General features: G+C 36.5%; 1 protein-coding gene and 1 pseudogene across 1 annotated transcript in view; both read left to right on the plus strand.

Annotated features, from left to right (window-relative positions):
• Positions 1 to 18,628, plus strand: part of LOC129525654 (T-box transcription factor TBX1-like) — a 37,540-nt gene extending 18,912 nt beyond the window's left edge. Inside the window, exon 2 of the mRNA XM_055356990.1 lies at positions 16,618 to 18,628. The gene's annotated coding sequence lies outside the window, so the exon portion shown is untranslated. The remainder of the gene's footprint in view (positions 1 to 16,617) is intronic.
• LOC101140095 (large ribosomal subunit protein uL30-like) lies at positions 16,625 to 17,339 on the plus strand (annotated as a pseudogene).
• Positions 18,629 to 20,695: the final 2,067 nt, after the last annotated feature.

Genomic DNA, 20,695 nt, shown 5'->3' on the forward strand with positions numbered 1-20,695 from the left:
ATTATATAAAATACTTTTTTTGTCTGTTTTTTACTGTTTTTGATTTAAAGTCTGTTTCGTTGTTGTCGTTGTTAATGTAAGTATAATTATTCCTACTTGCTTTTGGTTTCTGTTGCATGGAATATCTTTTTCCAACCCTTTAATTCAGTCTAAATGTGTTTACTAATAAGGTGAGTTTCTTGTAAGCAGCATATAGTTGGATCATGTTTCTTTTTTATCCATTCTGCTAATGTGTATCTTTTAAGTGGAATATTTAATTCATTTATGTTCAAGGTTAATATTGTTATGTGAAGTTCTGTTTTTGAAATATTGTTAATTGTTATCTACTTGTTTTATAAATCACTTGTTTCTGTCTTTTTCTCTGCCTGTCTTTGTGGTTTGGTGGAATTCTGGTTTGTTGACATTTGATTCCTATCTATTTCTCCACTGTGTAATTGTTTTATATGACAGTGAGTTTTATACTTTTGTATGTTTTTATGATGGTGAATATAGACCTTTTGTTTCCATGTTTAGGATTCTTTTGAGAATTTCTTGTAGGGCTGGTTTAGTGGTGACAAATTTCTTCATCATTTGTTTGTCTGGGAAAGACTTTATTTCTCCTTCATTTAATCTTGCTGGATATAAAATTTGTGATTGGCAGTTTTCTTCTTCCAGCAATTTGAAAATCCCTTCCCATTCTCTTCTGGCTTGTAGGACTTCTGCTGAGAAGTCCATTGTTAGTCTGATGGGTTCCTTTTATAGGTGATGACACTTTTCTCTTGTTGATTTTAGAATTCTTTTTTTTCATCTTGACTTTCTTAGATTCCTTCTTCTGCCTGGTCTAGTCTATTCTTGAAGTTTTCAAAGGTATTTTGTAATTCCTTATATGATTTCTTTTATTTCTAGAACTTCTCTTCAGTTTCTTTTTAAAGATAATATATATCATTGATAAATCTTTGGTTTATATCCTGAATTGATTTTCTGATTTCTTTCTATTGGTTTTCAAGCTTTTAAAAAATTCACTATTTTGAGTTTTTAATCTGGCAGTTTGAGGATTTCTTTTTTGTTAGGATCCATTGCTACAGAATTACTGTGTTCCTTGGGTTGGAGGGGGGTGGTGTCATAATACCTTGCTTTTTCATGCTTTCCATATTATTATTCTGCTTTCAGCACGACTGGAGAAATAGTAGCTTCTTGTTTTTGAATTTACTTTCTTTGGGGCAAGACTTTATTTTTTGTCTTAAGGGTATGAGTATAAAGTAAGTTTGCTAGTACCATTTGACTTTGCCTCTGGGTGTGCTCAATGTGAAGACTCTGTATGACTTCCTAGGTTATAAACAGTCTTGGTGTTTTCTCAAACATCAGTTGTAGTAGTGGTATACTGGATGAGTGAGCAGGCTTATGACCTCCTGAGAGTGGCCAGGGTTTATGGGCAATAGTGGTAGCATAGGTTGCAAGAGCATCATTTTATTCTTGGGCATTGTGTACATGTATCAGCAGATATTGTAATGAGCTATGTGGGTCAACCTCCTGGCCAGTAGATGATGCTTTCAGGTAAGAGCCTGCTGCAGTGGTGGCAATAGGGTTTATTCTTGACCTCTGTTAACATGTGTAGTTCTCAGGTGTCTCAGGTGATGGGTTGGGCTGTGGGATGCTCAATGATCTGGGTCCTGTGCTCTGTCTTGGGAGACTGGGCAAAGCTAGATGGAACTGGAACAGGGCCTGAACTTGGGCTCCCCAATATTGGGCATAAGCACTAGCCCTGACAGGGTTAGGGGGCAGTCCTCAGTGGCCTGGAGAAATGCTTGGGTGAGGAGCATAGTGGCTGTTGCTGTGCTGAGGTCTCAGTATGGGGAAGAAAGAGTGGCCCTAGTGCCATAGCCTAGCAAGTGAAGTGGGACCTTCTCTCCTCTTATGCCCCAGACCCAGCAAGGCAACTACCTCATCCCCACTGTGGCAGCAAATTGGGACACTTACTTAGTCACTGAGGTTTGCTTCCAGTCAGCGAAGCTTCCCTAGGCTGTAAAACTCACAGCTCAGTCAAAACCGTGTTGACCGACCAACTCTCCTCCTGCTTCTTTCCTGTGAAGGATAGGAGCCTGGTTCCAGTGCCAGCAGCTGGTGCACATACTACACTAATTTCTCAGTTCTGGCTGTGGGAGCCAGTTCCCTGCTAAAGCCCCAGATCTCCAATCCTCAGCTCGAGTCTCTCTAATGCCAAGATGGCTACCACTGCTTCTAGCTTGCAGGATCCTGCACAGCTTGTTAGGAGCTAAGATCAAGAATGGCATCCTTCTATTGGTGCCTAGGTCTGGGAACATGTGTGGGACACTTCCTGGAGACATTCCTTCTCACAGTCTCCTAGCTGCCCCCAAGTTAGATCCAGGGCTTGGGAGTGTCCAGGTGTTCTCCTGTGACCTGGATTGCACAATTCCTCACTAAGAAGATGGATCACAGAGAGACACTCACTCATGCTCTCCTGTATTAGGGATTCACTTGTGGTTTTCAGCTGGACCCAGCCGTGTGGGGTGCCTGCCTACCTTCTCTTTCCAAGTATCTTTCACTTTTCTGTTGAACTCTCTGTTCTTTCTTGGATAAAATTTCAAAGTGTGAATCTCTGTACACTATTTTGCTCCTTTCCTTTCTCCTTTCCTTTCCTTTCCTTTCCTTTCCTTTCCTTTCCTTTCCTTTCCTTTCCTTTCTTTCTTTCTTTCTTTCTTTCTTTCTTTCTTTCTTTCTTTCTTTCTTTCTTTCTTTCTTTCTTTCTTTCTCTTTTCTGTTGAACTCTCATGTTCTTTCTTGGATAAAACGTCAAAGCATGAATCTCTGTACACTATCTTGCTTCTTCCAAGTGGGTGAGGTGTGCTGGAAAAGCCTCTATTCTGCCATCTTGGAAAAGAACGCAAAACAACAAAACAAAACAAACAAAAAACAACCCTTTTTTAAAGAAGTCTACTAATTTTTAAAAACTAATCTACTAAAATTATCATTTTTTTCAGCATTCTTTTCCAACCTGCCTGTTCTTGTAGTTTTTCATCTTAACTCTTCCTGAGCTCCTTTGCTACTTTGATGTTAGTATCTCCCTGTTGATTCTAGGCTGGCTTTGTTTCACTGTTGCAAAGAGATGAGCAATGACATCCTAGGGTAGTGTGGTGAAAATAAGTGGGCATCATTACCAAGTTATCTGCCAGCCTTCCCCTGTTACTGCTTTTCAGTCTTCTACATTAGGTTTCCATTTTACTCTCAATATCCTTCCCCCAGTTATACCAGGCTTTGACCTCAACTTCTCTCCCTAAGATCTTCTCAACCTTTTGGTGCAAAGTTCTGGGATTCCTTAATTTCTATGTCATTTCTGTGACATCGTCAGAGTTTGGTTTTAGGGATGGTAGCTTTGTTAATTTGCCATCTTTTCTGGAAAAAATGATTGATTATTTATAAAATAGAAATTGTATTTATCTTGTACTATAATTAAGATTTTCTAATAGTTAGCAGTGCTATCGATTTTTTTTTTTTTTTTTGCTTTTTCCTGGGTACATGGTAGGATTGTATTTCCCTACACTTTTGCTGAAATTCAGTGTAGTCATGTGACTTGCTTTGCACAATGAACAGCGAGCAGAAGTCTATGTGTCACTTCCTCTGGAAGCCCATAGAGCCAGTGTATAATTTACCATTTTCTCTTTTACTGTCAGCCACGGCGATTAAACATGCTGTAACTGAAAGACTGGCAAACTTCTGTAAAGAACCAGAAGATAAATATTTTAGGCTTTGCATGCCCTATGGTCTCAGTTGCTACTACTCAACTCTGCCGTTGCAGTGCAAAAATAGCCATAGGCAATATATTAATAAATGAGCATGGCCATGTTCCAATAATACTTCATTTGAGACACTGAAATTTGAATTTCATATAATTTTCACATGCCACAAAATATTATTATTTTTTTAAAAAAGTGGTTTTAGCTCTTGGGTCATATAAAATCAGGCAGCAGGCCAGATTTAGTCCACAGGCCATAGTGTGTCAGCCCCTTTCTAGATAAACAGTACTTGAAAACTCTGATTCCCAGAGGGAGGGTAACATAGAGCAAAGCCCCCCACTTACCCACAAAGAATATTCGGTGTGTGACAAAAAGGGGAAACTTGTTATTTTAAGTCACTAATTAAAAACCTAGCTCAATCTAATACACTAGCTCAATCTAATACACTAATTTTGTTTTTAAATTAGTGTAAACTAATTTAAACCTAGCTCAATCTAATACACTAATTTTGTTTTTAAATGATAATACAGCAATGAATACCTAGAAGACAAAGGTTAAGGGAAAGGAAAAGAGAAAGAGATGCTGAGAAAAAAACAAGGGGAGTTTGAACTGAAAGTTAAAGAGCTCATTAAAATTTTGACAGATCATCCATCTTTTCATCTGAACTCCGTATCTATAAATCCTGATCATCTGCCCATTTACACAATTAATAATGTATCTTTTACTCTTTCTGGGATGCTGAAATGTTGATTGCTTCAAATAATTTTAAAAAATTAAGTCATGGAAGTATTTTAAAAGTGATCTGAAAACTGCGTCAGAAAGTCAGGAAGGCCAAAATAAGGAGCTCTGTTAAGAGACATTCCATCAACAAAAATATCTCTTCTCTTTTCTGCCATGGCAACTCCAAAATAGTAAAGAATATGTAATATGCGGTATCCTTATTTGAACCAGGATGCTGAGAATCGTGCAGGCAATAAATGTCTATTTTGGTGACAAGCAGGAGCATATTATGAAAAGAGATTGTTCTGATTCTTTAGCTTTTGTTGAGCTTTCCCAATTGTGAATGGCAGAATTCCAGAGACACTCAATGTATCCACTTTCCAACTTATAATTGTATACTCACCTTGTGTATCTTTGTAATCGTTGGAGTCCTGATTCTAGCATGGTTGGTTGTGTTAAATTATCTTTTTCTTTGGGCATGCCAGAGCAGGACAGAGAAGAAGATATTTGTGGTGATACAGGTTGCACTTGTCAGAGCCTCCTGCCCTAGAAATGTTGGTGGGGAAACAATCCTTATTTGATCATTTTTGGGGAAGGAAATTAAAATAAGTTTTGTGCAGAGGCTCTAACTCCCTCAGGGCAGCTGAGTGGGAGAGAGAGAGTCTCTTTGGAAAATCCACAGTTTATTCTTCCAAAACAATGTAGCCTCTAAGAAGTCAGAAACATTTGGAGAAAGTACAGAAATGAAAAGCATTATTGTGTGAAGTTCAAACTCTCAAGGAAAAAAAAGGTGTTTTATAAAAAGCTCAGACTACTTTTTGCCTTGGAAATCCTGTGGACTACAATGATAGGATTTGTTTAAAATATTGCACTTAAATATTTAAATGTAGCAGGCCCTATGTGTTTGATTTCTTTGTTTAACTGATGCATAGTTTCCCAACTATGTAGTGACTGGTGTAAAGTGTGAGGCTGTTCTATATTTATGTGGTTCAGCTTTCCAGAATATTTGGATACTGGCCTTAAATATGTACAGTATTGTTCCCTGCAGCAGTTTTGTCAATGCCTAAATATATTAATGTTATATCCCCAAAGTCCTCTCTTCTGACAGATGGCTAACAAGGAAAAAAGTTAATTAAATTTGTTAAGTCATTTATGAAAAATATAGGGGCTTCCGAGAATTACAAAGCAAAGTTTCCATTCACTATGTGGAAAGTCAGATGCCTGGTAAATCTTTTATCTATTTGTGTTTTAAACAACTTTGCCTTCAGTATATGGATTTTGTGTGCAATGTCAGTATGTAATCTGAAGTAATTACAATAATTTAATAGCATGAAGCACAGAACGGGGCAGTAAGAATTTTAAAAATAATGATTTAGCTGATTTTCTATCAGAAGCATTGAGAAAAAAATTTCTGAAGGAGAAAAAAGTGAAATGTTACTCTCCGGTGAATGGTTTCACACAGAAATGAATCTGTTGTCTAACTAAGATTTGGTTTTACTGGTGCCCTGTGGCACCAATACATTGTTCTAAAGTGTAGAGAGGTGAATGTGGATGCCACGGTCTGGTCCTGACCTCGCTAAATACATGGAATCTCTTCCTGAGGCAGACCTTCATTGGAGTGAGGTCAGCAACAAGAATTTGGCTTTGAAGAAATCGTGAATTGACAAGCAAGCAGAGAATCTGAAAGGATACATTTTCTACCAATGAAACTTTAATAATCCCCAGGAAGACTGTACACATTTTAAAATAAGTAGTTTTCACTCCTAGGAATTGGAGCCCAGGGCAAAAGTGAATGAAAGGATATAAAATTAGCTTGAGAAACAAAATAAGTCTAAGGAGAGTTTATATTATAAAGTGCATACTGGATTCTATAACAGAATGATCAAAGTAAACATGATTTTAAATGATACAGATGTTCCCAAGATACAAAGCATTCTGTGGTTCTAAGAGTTCTTAGGAGGCTGCACAGACTCTTATAGTTTAGATAACATGAAATAATGTTTCTGTGTATTCTATAGGAAATCATTAATCTAAACAATTCTGTACAGCTTCCTAAAATACTTTATCAACCCTAGAAGAATCTGTTTCTTAAAAGACTATGTTTTTTCATGATTATTGCTCTTAGTCTAATTTTAGAAAAGACAAGTATTATAGGCTAAACTGTGTTCCTCTCAAATTCATATGTTGAAGCCTTAAGCCCTAGTACCTTAGAATTTTACTGTATTTGAAGATAAGGCCTTTGAAGAGGTGATTAAGTTAAAATGAGGCTTCTAGGGTGGGTCCTAATTCAATGTGACTGGTGTCCTTATAAGAAGAGGAAATTTGGAACACAAGGAAACACTAGGAATGTGTGTGCACAGAGAAAAATCCATGTGAGGAAATGGGAGAAGGCGGCCATCTGCAAGCCAAGGAGAGAGGCCTCAGAAGAAAACAAACCTGCTGACACCTTAATCTTGGACTTCTTGACTCCAGAACTCTGAGAAAATAAATTGTTGTTTAAGCCACCCAGCCTGTAGTATTTTGTTATAGAAGCTCTACCAAACTAATATAAGACACAATAATGCTTTACCTTTTCCCAGAGCCAGGAGATCTCTATTGGGAAGAAAATGAACTGTCATAGGGGAAATCTATGCACTTTTAGTTAGGCTTTTTGCTTTGTTTTACCTGGATACAAATCCCAGTATGATTTTCATTGAGAATGTTAGGATGAAGAGGTCAGGAAGCCAGATTTTTCAGACCACTGATATAGAAAAACTTTTCACTGCTTTATCACAATCCCAAGAGAAACCAATCAATACTTTTGATCTGAAATATGTGAGTCTTTCTGATAATCTGGTGTCAAAAAATGTCCACCTATCCTATACTAGCTTTAATATTAAGAAGATGTCCTGACGAAAAAAGTAGGAGGAAATTGGCTTTTATTTAACTGCAAAACATTAAAAATATTTGCATATTTTGGCATCATGGAGGGGTAGCCATTATTTGCATTTTAAAGGTATAGAAAGGAAAATATACAGATGTTAAAGTTTTCTTTGGTTATATAAGTCAGAATCTTTAGCAAGATGAAGACTTTTTCTTTTTTTTAAGATTTATTTTTGTGGACGTATGGCAGGAGGAAGCCCGATTAAGGCAGCATTCTGGAGAGGGTGATCTCATCTTACTACACATAAGATAGAATCAGAATGTGGGGTATGTCTAGAGCAGGCTCAGGGGGTTAGGATGGCCTTGCTAAAGGCTGTGGGGGAAGACTGGATTATCAAAAGCCAGAAAATTACCTATAGTTGGAATTACATTCAAACACACACACTAAATTCATGTTTCTAATCCACACATCAGAAGTCTAGAATCCGATGGGGTCGTCCTTCAGTAAGACAAGATGACACATCAGGCAAGCAGTGAAACCCAGGAGTTAGGTGGAAAGAACAATGTCCCAAAGTAATCACAGTTCACAAAGGCAGGAATTGAAGAGCTAAGTTATAGCACAATCAGTTCACAAATGTGTACATGTAAGAAACATAAACTTGTATGTGACATTTCTATGATTGAAATTAATATCCATTTTGAGCACCTGTTGCACAAAGTGATGAAATGTGCTCTTAGTCAACTCAGGATTTCACCATCCCTTTTTCCAAGCTTATGGCCAATTTCAAGCACCTTTTATATACTATCAAGTGAGTGGCGTGAAGGAGATCTGAGGCTTTTACATCTGGCCTCAATTTTTTTGACGAATTCATTCAGGAGTGTACTGAGAGGGACATTATCTATCTGGTTCTTGTTTATCAATCCTTGCAAGTTGCTGCTGAACTACATCTTGGTCTTTAGAGAAGGAGAAATGTTTTGTTGCTAGTCTCCCCCATTAAGGGCTATAGGGTCTCTATGAGCTGTCTTATCTGTCTGCATATATGTACCCTGCAGCCAATATGACTCCACAGATCCTGGACTTCACTGAGCCCCAGAAGCTTAGACCTTATTTTCACAATTGTTATCTGAGAAAGGGAACTCCACCACCCTCATTCTCCATTTCTCCTACTCTCCTTCCATTTCTCCTTCGTTTTGGGTAATGTCAGGGTATACAACTCCTCTAGAGGCCCAGAGTTCAAGTCCTTTTCTTGCATTTTCTGAGTCTCTTTCCCCCAGCCATTACTATTCTCAGATATGATTTCCATTGAGAGCCATAAACACTGCCCAGCTAATAATAGGAGCTCCTAAAGATATTGTTAGTAGCATTTATTAATGCCTTCAGTTATTGTCCTCTACCCCAGCTTTATTAAGGTATGATTGTCAGATAAAAATTGTATTATATAATGTTATAAAATGACTACCACAATCAAATTAATTCATATATGTATTACCTTACATAGTTACCTTCCCCCCTGTGCAGAACACTTAATATCTATATACTCTAAGCAAATTTCAAGTATATAATACATTATTATTAACTATAGTCACTATGCTGTACATTAGGTCTCCAGAACCTATTCGTTTTATGACTGCCTTGTCTACTCTCTGTTTCTGTGAGTTCAACTTTTTTTTTAGATTCCATATATAAATGAGATCATACAGTATTTGCTGTTCTGTGTCTGGTTTATTTCATTTAGCAAAATGTCCGTAATTTCGTCCAGGTTCACTCATGTTGTTGTAAATGGCAGAATTTTCTTCTTTTTAAAAGCTGAAAAATATTCTACATATTATATGATTGTATATATGATGCAACATTATCTTTATCTATTCTTAGTCATCCATTGATAGACACTTAGGTTGTTTCCGTATCTTGGCTATTGTGAATAATGCTACAATGAATGAACATCGGAGTGCAGATAGCTCTTTGAGATGATTTTACTTCCTTTGAATACATACCAGGAAGCGGGATGGCTGGATCATATGGTAGTTCTATTTTTAATTTTTTGAGAACCTCTGCATGTTTTCATCAATGGCTGTACCAATTTATAGTCTCACCAATAGCGTACATGTCCTCTTTGTCCACATCACCTCTATCACTTATCTTTTGTTTTTGCGATAACCACCAAGGTGTGAGATGTTGTCTCATTGTAGTTTTGATTTGCATTTTCCTGATGATTGGTGATGTTGAGTACTGTTTTTGTGACAGTGTCATACTTTTATGAATATTATAACTTTAAGATATAATTTGAAATCAGAAATATGATGCCTCCAGCTGTGTTTTCTTGCTCGAGATGTTTTTAGCTAGTCAGAATCTTTTATGGTTTTATACAAATTGTAGGATTATATTTTCTATTTCTGCAGAAAATGCTATTGGAATTTTGATAGGAATTACAGTGAATATGTAGATTGCTTTGGGTTGTATGAACATTTTGACAATATTAATTATTGCAATTCAAGAACATGGGATATCTTTCCATTTATTTGTGTCTTTTCACATTTCTTTCATGTTTTATAGGTGTTGGTGTACAGATTTTTCATATCCTTGGTTAAGTTTATCCTAAGTATTTTATTCTTTTTGATGTTCTTGTGAATGAGATTGTTTTCTTAATTTCTTTTTTGGATAGTTTGTTGTTAGTGTATAGAAATGCTACTGATTTTTGTATGTTGATTTTGTGTCTTGCAACTTTACTGAATTTGTTTATTAGTTCTAACAGTTTTATGGTGGAGTCTTTAGGTTTCTCTGTTAGAATAGACAATTTCAGTAAAGTTGCAGGATGTCTTCTGTAAACAGAGACCATTTTACTTCTTCCTTTCTCCTTTGGATGGCTTTTATTTCTTTTTCTTGCCCAATTGCTCTGGCTAGGACTTGCAGTACTATGTAGTGGAAGTGGTGAGAGTGAGTATCCTGGTCTTGTTCCTAACATTAAAGGGAAGCTTTTAGTTTTTCACTGTTGAGCATTTTGTTAACTGTGAACTTTTCACACATGGCCTTTGTTATTTTGTGGTACCTTCCTTTTATACTATCTTAGTCCTTTTGAGCTGCTATCACAAAATATGAACTGGGTAGCTTATCAACAATGAACAGTTAGTTTTCACAGCTATGGAGGTTGGAAAGTTCAAGATAAAGGCCCTGGCATATTTGGTATATGGTGAGGATTTGCTTTCTGGCTCATAGGTGGCAACTTCTCATTGTATCTTCACATAGCAGAAAGGGTAAGTATCTCTCTGGATCTCTTTTATAAGGGCACTAATTCCATTCATGAAGGCTCTGTCCTAGTGATTTAACTACCTCCCAAAGGCCCCACCTCCTAATACTATCACCTTGAGGGTTAGGATTTCAATAAATGAATTTGGGGGAAACATAGTTATTCATACCATAGCTTATACTTAATTTACTGAGGGTTTTATCATGAAAGAATTTTGTCAAATGCTTTTTATGCATCTATTGAGATGGTCATATGATTTTTATCCTTCATTTCGTTAATGTGAGTTATTATATGTATTGATTTGTGTGTGTTGAATCATCCTTGCATCCGAGGGATAAATCCAACTTGGTCATGGTGTATTGTCCTTTCAATGTGCTGTTGAATTTGGTTTGTTAGTATGTTGTTGAGGATTTTTGCACCTGTGTTTATCAGGGATATTGGTCTATAATTTTCTTTTCCTGTAGTGACCTTATCTGTCTTTAGTATCAGGGTAATGCTGGCCTTATAAAATTAGTTTGGAAGTATGCTCTTTTCTTTAATTTTTTGAAGAGTGTGAGAAGGATTGTTATTAGTTCTTCTTTAAATATTTGGTAGAATTAAACCATGAAGCCAGCTTTTCTTTGATGGGAGACTTTTTATTGCTAATTCAATTTTCTTACTAATTATTTTTCTGTTCAGATTTTCTATTTCTTCATAATTCAGTCTTGGTTGGTTGTATGTTCTTGGTCAGTTGTATGTGTCCAGAAACGTATCCATTTCTTCTAGGTTATTCAGTTTGTTGGCATTTTCGTTCATAGTGTTTTCTTAGGATTCTTTGTATTTCTGTGTTTCTGTGGTATCAGTTGTAGTCTCCTCCTTCACTTCTGATTTTATGTATTTGAGTCTCTTATTTCTTTTTATCTTAGTCAGTCTAGATAATTTTGATTTTATCTTTTTAAAAAACCAACTTAGTTTTGTTGACCTTTTCTATTTTTATTTTTTAGTTTCTATGTCATTTATTTATGTTCTGAATTTTGTTATTCAATTTCCTTTTGCTAACTTTGTTCTTTTTCTAGTATTTTGTGGTGTAAAATTGGGTTATTTATTTGAGATCTTTCTTTTTTCTTAATATTGGACATTATCACTATAAAATTACCTATTGGAACTGCTTTTGCTGCCTTCCATAAATTTTGTATTTTGTGTTTCCATTTTCATTTGTATCAAAGTATTTTTATTTACCTTTTAATTTCTTCTTTGATTCATTGGTTGTTCAAGAGCACATTGTTTAATTTCCACATAAAGGTAGAGTATTCCTAATCCAAAAACCCAAAATATGAAGTGCTCAAAAATCTGAAACTTTTTGAGCACCAACATGAGGCTCAAAGGAAATACTCATTGGAGCATTTTGTGTTCAGTTTTCAGATTAGGGATGTTTACTTGGTAAGTATAATGCAAATATCACAAAATCTGAAAAAATCTGAGATCTGAAACACTTTTAGTCCCAAGCATTTTTGGATAAAGGGTACTCAACCTCTATTTGTGGATTTTCTAACTTTCCTCCTGTTATTGAGTTCTAGTTTCATAGCATTGTGTTCAGAAAAGATACTTGATATGATTTCAATATTTTTAAGTCTATTAAGTCTTGTTTTATGGCCTAATATAGAATTTAACCTAAAGAATATTTTGTTTGTACTTGAGAATAATGTGTATTATGATGCTGTTAGATAAAATATTCTGTATATGTCTCTTAGATCCATTTAGTCTTAAGTATAGTTTAAATCTAATGTTTCCATATTAATTTTCTGTCTCCATAATTCATCCATTGTTGAAAGTTGGATATTGAAGTCCCCTATTACTGTTGTATTACTGTCTATTTCTCCCTTCAGATCTGTTAATATTTGCTTTATATGTTTAGAGGCTCTGTAGTCAGGTTCTTATATATTTACAGTTGTTATATCCTTTCATGAATTGATCTTTTTATTATCATATAATGACCTTCATTTTTGCTTTTTACAATTTTGATTTTGTCTGATGTAAGAATAGCTACCCCTGCACTTTTTTGCTTTCCATTTGCATGAAATATCTTCTTTCATCCCTTCCTTTTCAGCCTATGTGTATTCTTAAAGGTAAAGTGAGTTTCTTGTAGGCAGCATATAATTGAATCTTTTTTTTAAATCCACTCAATCACTTCATCTTTTGAAGAATTTAATCAATTTATATTTAAAGTAATGATTGATACATAAAGCCTTACTTTTAACATTTGCTAATTATTTTCTGGCTGTTTTGGAGTTCCTTTGTTCCTTCCTTCCTCTCTTTTGGTCTTCCTTTGTGATTTGATGTTTTTTTTTTTGTTGTTGTTTTTTTTTTTTTTTTTTGTAGTGGCATGTTTTGATTCCTTTCTTTTTATCTTGTGTATTTACTGTAGGCTTCTGCTTTATGGTTACCACAAGGCTTACATAAAACATCTTATAATTATAAAAGTTTATTTTAAGCTAACAATTTAACTTTGACTGCATACATAAACTCTACACTGTAGTTTTCTCCCCTCATTTTATGTTTTTGATGTCACAATTTATATTTTTAATATTTTCTATTAATTACACAATATTATAGCTACATTTTTAATACTTTTGTCTTTTAAGCATATTAGAGTTACAAGTCATTTATATATCACCATTACAGTATTAAAGAGTATTCTGAATTTGACTATACATTTACCTTTGCCAGTGAGTTTTATACTTTCATAAATTTTCATGTTACTAATCAGCATCTTTTCATTTCAGCTTGAAGAAATTCCTTTAGCATTTTTTTTGTAATGCAAATCTAATGGTGATAAACTCCCTCAGCTTTTGCCTTCCTGGAAAAGTCTTTACCTTTCCCTTATTTCTGAGGGACAGCTTTGCCAGGTAAAGTATTTTTGGTTGGCTATTTATTTTTATTTTCAGCACTCTGAATATATTGTTCAACTTTCTTCTGGTTTGCAAGGTTTCAGCTGAGAAATCCACTGACAGTCTTGTGGGTGTTCTCTTGTATGTGATGATTCAGGGTTTTATTTTTCCTGGCTTTCATAATTTTCTATTTGTCTGATTTTTGACAGTTTGATTATAATGTGTCTTGGTGAAGTCCTCTTTTGGTTGAACTTATTTGGGAACTTTTCAGCTTCATGTACTTGCATGTCCATTTCTCTTCTTTTCTCTCTCTGTTCTCCTTCTTATACTCCTATAATGTACATAATAGTTCTCTCAATTATGTCCCACAAAATCCCATAGGCTTTTGCCATATCTTTTCATTTTTTTTCCTTTTTCTACTTTGACTGTACAATTTCAACTGACCTGTCTGAGTTCATAGGTTCTTTCTTCTGCTTAATAACACCCCTTGTTCATGCATTCTATTTCATTTTTCATTCAATTCATTGTATAATTCAGGTTCAGATTTCTATTGGTTCTTTTTCTGTGTGTGATTTATATGTCTTTGTTGAACTTACTATTTTGTTCAGGCATTATTTTTCTGATATTGTTGAGTTGCCTACCTGTGTTCTGTAGGAGCTTATTGAGCTTCCTTAAGACAATTGTTTTGACTTTTTTCCAGGCAGTTTTTAGATTTCCATTTCCTCAGTGTCAATTGCTAAAGCTTTATCAATTTCATTTGATGGTGTCATATTTGCCTGATTCTTAATGATTCATATAGTCTTGCATTAATCTTTATGCATTTGAAGGAACCAATACCCCTTCCTGTTGTTACAGATTGGTTTCAGTAATTAAAGACTTTCTCCTCCCTGGTCCTCAGACTGATGGGATTGCCTCCAGGATTTCAGTTGATTGTGGCTGGAGCCAAGTTATATGGCTGTAGCAGGGTCTACAGTTGGGTCCATTGTTGGTATGCCTGTTACTAGATGTGTGAGCAGGGTGGTTCCTGCCAAATAGCCAAGGGACAGAACTATCTCTGGTACCATCATTGAGCTAGAGCCAGCTGGGTTATGTGGCTACTTTGGGTCTTTGGTTCAATCTGTAGGTAATGAGCCAGTTACCAGGGATGTGGATGTATGTGGCTTTCATTGGGTCCTGGTGCAGATGTTTGGGTGGGCAGGACTGCTTATGTGACTGTAGTAAAGTAGGACTGGAGCCAGGTTACAGGACTACTTCAAGGCCTGCAGTCAAGACTGAGGTCAATGGGACTGCTACTGGGGGATCAGATGGGCATGTCTCCTGCCAGTTCTGTGGTTGGGCAGAACTGCCCCAGGACCATAGCAGAGTAGGGCTGAAACTGAGTATCAGCATTATTTCAGGGTTCACACCTGGTACTCAGGTAATTGTACCTCCTGCCAGGGCATTTATGAGCATTGCTGGGTTCCTGGGTGGGCAGAACTGATAGGAGGGCTGGAGCCAGGTCACAGAGCTGCTTCAGGATCTCCAGTCAGGTCCATGGCTCATGGGCTTTTTATGTGGCTCCTTCTTGGTCTCTATGTGAGCAGGAATGATTCTGGACTGGTGGTAGGTCATGGCTGCATAAGGGCCACAGGGCCATCTTGGGATACGCAGTTGAGTACACAGCTGGTGGGCCTATTACTGGGGACATGGAGACACATGGCTCTTCCTCTTTCCCTTGGCAGATGGTGCTGGTTGCAGGAGCATGTCCAAGTAGGGCTAGGACTGAGGCCAAAGGGGAATGGGGCTATTTCTGAGTTTGTAGTTAGGACCATGGTCAATGAGCCTAACTTGGGCATGGGTGTGCATTCTCAAAACAGCCTTCCTTGGTCTTGAGCTCTACCAGGGCTATGCAGTCTCCTAGTTTTGTTCCAAAGCTCCCACAAATGCACTTTTGAACATGAATGGCTTCCAAATTGTTGCTACTGTGGGGGGATATCAGTGGGGACCTCTTATTCCACCATCTTGCTGACATTCTTTCCTGATCTCCTTTTTAAAATTTGCTTTTGAAGTTCTAAATCCCAGGTCTTAGAAACTCAAAAGTCAAGACTATTGACATTTTTATTCGTTGTCCTAAATTGCCTAAAGTGTTGCCTAAATGGGAGAATGAGTCATATGTGAACAGGAAGTATGGCAAAATAAAATTAAACCAAGCAACCAACCCCCCACCACCAAAAAAAAAAAAAAAAAAAAAACCTCTCCCAAACACATAAAATAGGTGTTTATAACAAAACTAGACAAATGAGTAGAACTGGAACTTAACTACTAACTCAAGCCCATGAGCCAAAAGTCTGGTTGCCAAAGCCAAGAAAATGATCCAAAACTTAGACAGGTTGTTATATAGCTATGTATCTATTTTTTTTAAAATTCATGAGCTTAGAAAGGTTTAAATAGTCATGAATTGAAAATGAAGTATAGTAATCACTGACAATGAGAGATCAGAAACAGGTCTAGAATAATTTTAAAGGCACATTAAAGGTAATGACTTCAAAGACAATAAATTCTTGCCTCTGGTTTATATTCAGGCTCTGTAGTTATAGATGAGAGACAAGTTTTTAGTAGTTAAAGGTAAGGAATGGATGGAAGTTCTGGCTACTAAGTTGATATACAACTGTAAAGTGTGACCTACTGGATCCGGATTTGATATATAGCAACAACTGAAAGAGATTCCTTATTTTAAACTCAGATCTTTATAAGAAAAATGTAATGGATTAAAAACAGATGCAACTACACTTAAGAACAGATTATGTACAGTTTATATAGACTAAGAGTGGTGTAGTACAGTGATTGTGAACATGGACCCTGAAGTCATAGAGCTTGAGCTAGAAACTTGGTTTTCTCACTTACTAGTCTTTTCACCTTAAGGAAATTGCTTTGTCTCTTTGAATTTCTGTTTATCTGCAAAAAATGGGAATAATAATAGTAGCCACCCAATAGGGTTATTTTCAGGATTCAAAGTTTGAATGAATGGATTTACTTGAAATATTTTAGTAAGTCCTCAACAAAATTTACTTACAGTAATATTATTATCATCATTATTATGTGATATTCTGTGTATTCACGGGATTAACTTCCAATCCTTCCCACTAGAATATTGGCAAAATCCTTACGGACGTGTCACTAAGTGAAATGTATTGATTTTTGCATCTTTTCCAGCTAGAACCATGGAGGGTGTGCCAGAAACCTTTAAGAAAAAGTGTAGGAATTTTGCAGAGCTGAAGATCAAGCGCCTGAGAAAGAATTTTGCCCAAAAGATGCTTTGAAAGGCAAGGAGGAAGCTTATTTATGAAAAAGCGAAGCGTTGTCATAAGGCATACAGGCAGATGTACAGAATTGAAATTCGAATGGCTCGGATGGCAAGAAAAGCTGGCAGCTTCTATGTACCTGCAGAACACAAATTGGCATTTGTCATCAGGGTCAGAGGTATCAATGGCGTGAGCCCAAAGGTCCAAAAGGTGTTGCAGCTTCTTCGCCTTCATCAAATCTTCAATGGAACCCTTGTGAAGATCAACAAAGCTTCATTTAACATGCTGAAGATTGTAGAGCCATATATTGCATGGGGGTACCCAAATCCGAAGTCAGTAAATGAACTTGTCTACAAGTGTGATTATGGCAAAATCGATAAGAAGTAAATTGCTGTGACAGATAACACTTTGATTGCTGGATCTCTTGGTAAATATGGCATCATTTGCATGGTGGATCTGCTTCATGAGATCTATACTGTTGGAAAATGCTTCAAAGAAGCAAATAACATCCTGTGGCCCTTCAAATTATCCTCTCCACAATGTGGAATGAAGAAAAAGACCACCCATTTTGTAAAAGGTGGAGATGCTGGCAACAGGGAGGACCAGATCAACAGGCTTATTAGAATGAACTAAGGTGTCTTCCATGATTATTTTTCTAATCTGGTCAGTTAATAAACAGTACATGCTCTCAGATTAAAAAAAAGAAGTGTATGATTTTTTGTCTTTCCTTTTTAAATGTATTCCACTGATTCTTTGGCATTTGCTGACTCTCCTCTATGTTCTGTGCGAATTCACCTTCCATTCTTGTTTGTGTCTGAGTGGTTACTTTGCATTGTCAGGAGTATCTCCACCTCCTTCCCACCCACAGAGGATTATCAGTATTTCCATCAGAACTTGCTTAGATTCCATCCTTTCAATTGTAATCAGCATCAATTGTATGTTTCCAGCTTTCTTCCCATTTAGGATTGTCAGAATTTGTGCAGTTGCTGAAACTTAGAGAGTTGGAGTTTATTCATTCACCAGTATTTATTGAACTCCTCATATGTGCCAGGTGCTAAAGTACAGGGTTCCTGCTCTCATGGAGCTTTCAGAGTAGACAGGCTCTGTAAAATGCCTGTTATTGTTGTCCTCTCCCCAGGGATGGCTGAGGTGCATTTCTCCCTGCCCAGCCTCCTTGTCCTGCAAGTTCTCTGACATGTTAATGATGTGGGAGAAAGTTTCATACTCTGCTTTAGCATAGAGGTGAGAGCAAAGAGATACCCATTATCTCCTTTACTGCACAGAACTCATTCACTCCATAATTCTTGTTGTTGTGTTGCGACATTGCCTCTTGGCTCCAGCGGCACTTGTGAAGGATGAAGCCTTCTCGTTTTTGCCATTTCTTGCTCATTTGTGTGTGTGTGTGTGTGTGAGAGAGAGAGAGAGAGAGATGCACTAGGAGACTTGGCTTCTCTAAGAGCGTTTATATTGTATTATAAAATGAATTATATTGAAATATATGGACTTGATATTGAAATATATGGACTTTGTATACTAGAGAGTTTGTGAACCAGATAAACTGGGGTTACAACCCCGAATCTTCAGTTTGTTAGCCATGTGTCTTTAATCAGTATTATTCTATAAAGTTCTAAGACTACTATTTTCTCTTCTATAAAAGGGACAAATACCTCTCACTTTGGATGACTGCTATAAGAAAAGAGACAATGATTGTAGAGTCCCTGGTGTAGTGCCTCAAATTTAGCACTGGAAAAAATGAAAGCTCGTATATTGCCTTATGCAATTGATCCTCTTATTTGTGTTCTATGCTATAAAAGTCTATCAATATTTATTGATTATATGCCATAAAATTTCTGGGCATGATTCAGAGATTAAGAGAAAATATCCAGATGGCATTATCTTTTGGGGCAGGGAAATCCACAGAGGAAAAGAAAAAAAAAATACGAAGAAGGTAAGAGAGTAAGAAAGATCATAGTCAGGGATTTTTTTGGTTGTAAGACATAAAAGTCCAATCAATCTAGCTTAAACCAAGATGAGTTTATTAAAAAGACTCTCAGCTATTAAAAAGGATTTAGGGTCAGAAAATGTGTATGTACTTCATGAAAAAATGGAAAGTTGTCAACAATTAGGGAGTATTTGTTCTCTCTTATGTTCTTGTTCTTGTTTTTGCTTTTACTTGTCACATGGCCTCATGTTTCTAATTGTTTCTGAATGTTTGTTACTTTGTTTTCTTCTGTCTGAAGTCTGATTCTTTCTGCTTCCTCATCAGCATGATTACACCCAAATGACCACCCTAGTTCCTGACATGTCAGTATCTTTTTAGCTTTTGCTGACTCTCAGTACTGCGATTCTTAGTTCAAGTTCACAAGTGAGTGGATCTGATGGGACTAGTAAAAGGGGCACATGTCCACCTGCAATCCAATCAGCTTATAGCCAAGGAGGAAGGAGGTCATGTGATATAAACAACTGGGACTGTAGAGTGAAGAGGCAGCTCTCAGACAAGAGGGCATGAGCTGGGCAGGCACCCTAAAATTTGTTGATGACAAACAAGCCAAATACCTAGGATGGCTTTAATTGAGAGTTGGCTGCTGAGGAACAGTTTGGAAAAATACCTTATGGCAAAGATCATGTGTGTGTTTGTGTGTGCATGTGTGCGTGGGTAACGGGGGTGGAGAATCAGGCGAGAGAGAACAGAATGTACTTTATAGAAACAAGGCCTAAACAGGAAGGAAACTAATCTTCCAGATACCAAAAATGGATCTAAGAACAGTAGCTTCTCCTAGGGCTGGAGGATGGAAATCGTTTGGACTATCCAGAAAACTGGATCCTGGAGGAGGACAGGATCTATAAGAAAAGCCTTCTGATTCAAGGGGTGTGTGTGTGTGTGTGTGTGTGTGTGTGACAGAGAGAGAGAGAGAGAGACAGGGCTCTTAGTAACAATTTCTTGGTGCAGCTTTAGCTTGCATGTGTACGTAGAGTGGGCTTCCTGTACCTTCAAGAGGCCCAGATCATTCCAGCCCTTCAAACTTTTATGTAAAGTAAACAATAAAATGAGAGTAAACAATAACAAAGAGAAAGTTAATAGAAATAAATGACAGAAGAGAGATATTAACTGTTTGGTACATTACACTTAGACTAAATTAAGAGCTGGGAAACTACGTCAGATATATTAACCTTTTAAAAACTTCCATCCAGAAATTCCCATCCAATATGGTCAGTTAGCTGTGTCATTGGGTAGTGTGTTTGTGTTGGCCAGAAATGGAAAGGAGAGAAAGAGTTACTACCTGAAAAGAATTGGAAGAGAAATGTTTGGGTCCAGGGATTCCTTTTTTTTTTCCTGAAAAAAATTGTTTTTTCTTTTTTACTCTTGGTTGGGTGGTGACAAAGAATGCACTCAAGCTCTAACAATAAATGAGTTGTGTCAAATCCAGCACATGTTTCCAAGCAGAATTTAAAAATATGTAGAGTTGTAAGAAAGTGTTAGCGATTATTTTTGGGGAATACGATTGAAGTAATTGAGGAAGGAGTAGGAAGAGGGATGCTACTTTTTATTTTATACTGCTTTGTAGTACCTGACTAAAAAAAAAAATTAAAAAGTATATGTTAACTTTATAAGAAAACAGAAATATTGTCTAAGTTAAAAATTCACAAAAATACGTAAATACTAATAATACCTAATCTTTCTGGCTTGGTTGGGGAGTTAGGTTTTTGTGTAAATGTTTAAAAAAAAACTGAAGCTATTGTAACTATTTTAAGTGAAAATCTCTCTAAGGTACATACTACTCCCTTGCTTTCTTAAAAAGAAAATGTATTGATGATTCAGGAATATGATGATCAAAGTGTGGAGAAACTCAAAAAAGGCTACAAACTTCAGTATCTTGAATTTTATGTAAATATCTAATCAAATAGTAAAACAGCATGATGCACAATTATGACATAAGTTATTCTTTTAAGAGTACAGTGTGCATGGTTCCAGGATTCTGGAATAAGGA

The sequence above is a fragment of the Gorilla gorilla genome, chromosome 10 (genome assembly GCF_029281585.2).
Source record: "Gorilla gorilla gorilla isolate KB3781 chromosome 10, NHGRI_mGorGor1-v2.1_pri, whole genome shotgun sequence".
Taxonomy (NCBI): Eukaryota; Metazoa; Chordata; class Mammalia; order Primates; family Hominidae; genus Gorilla; species Gorilla gorilla.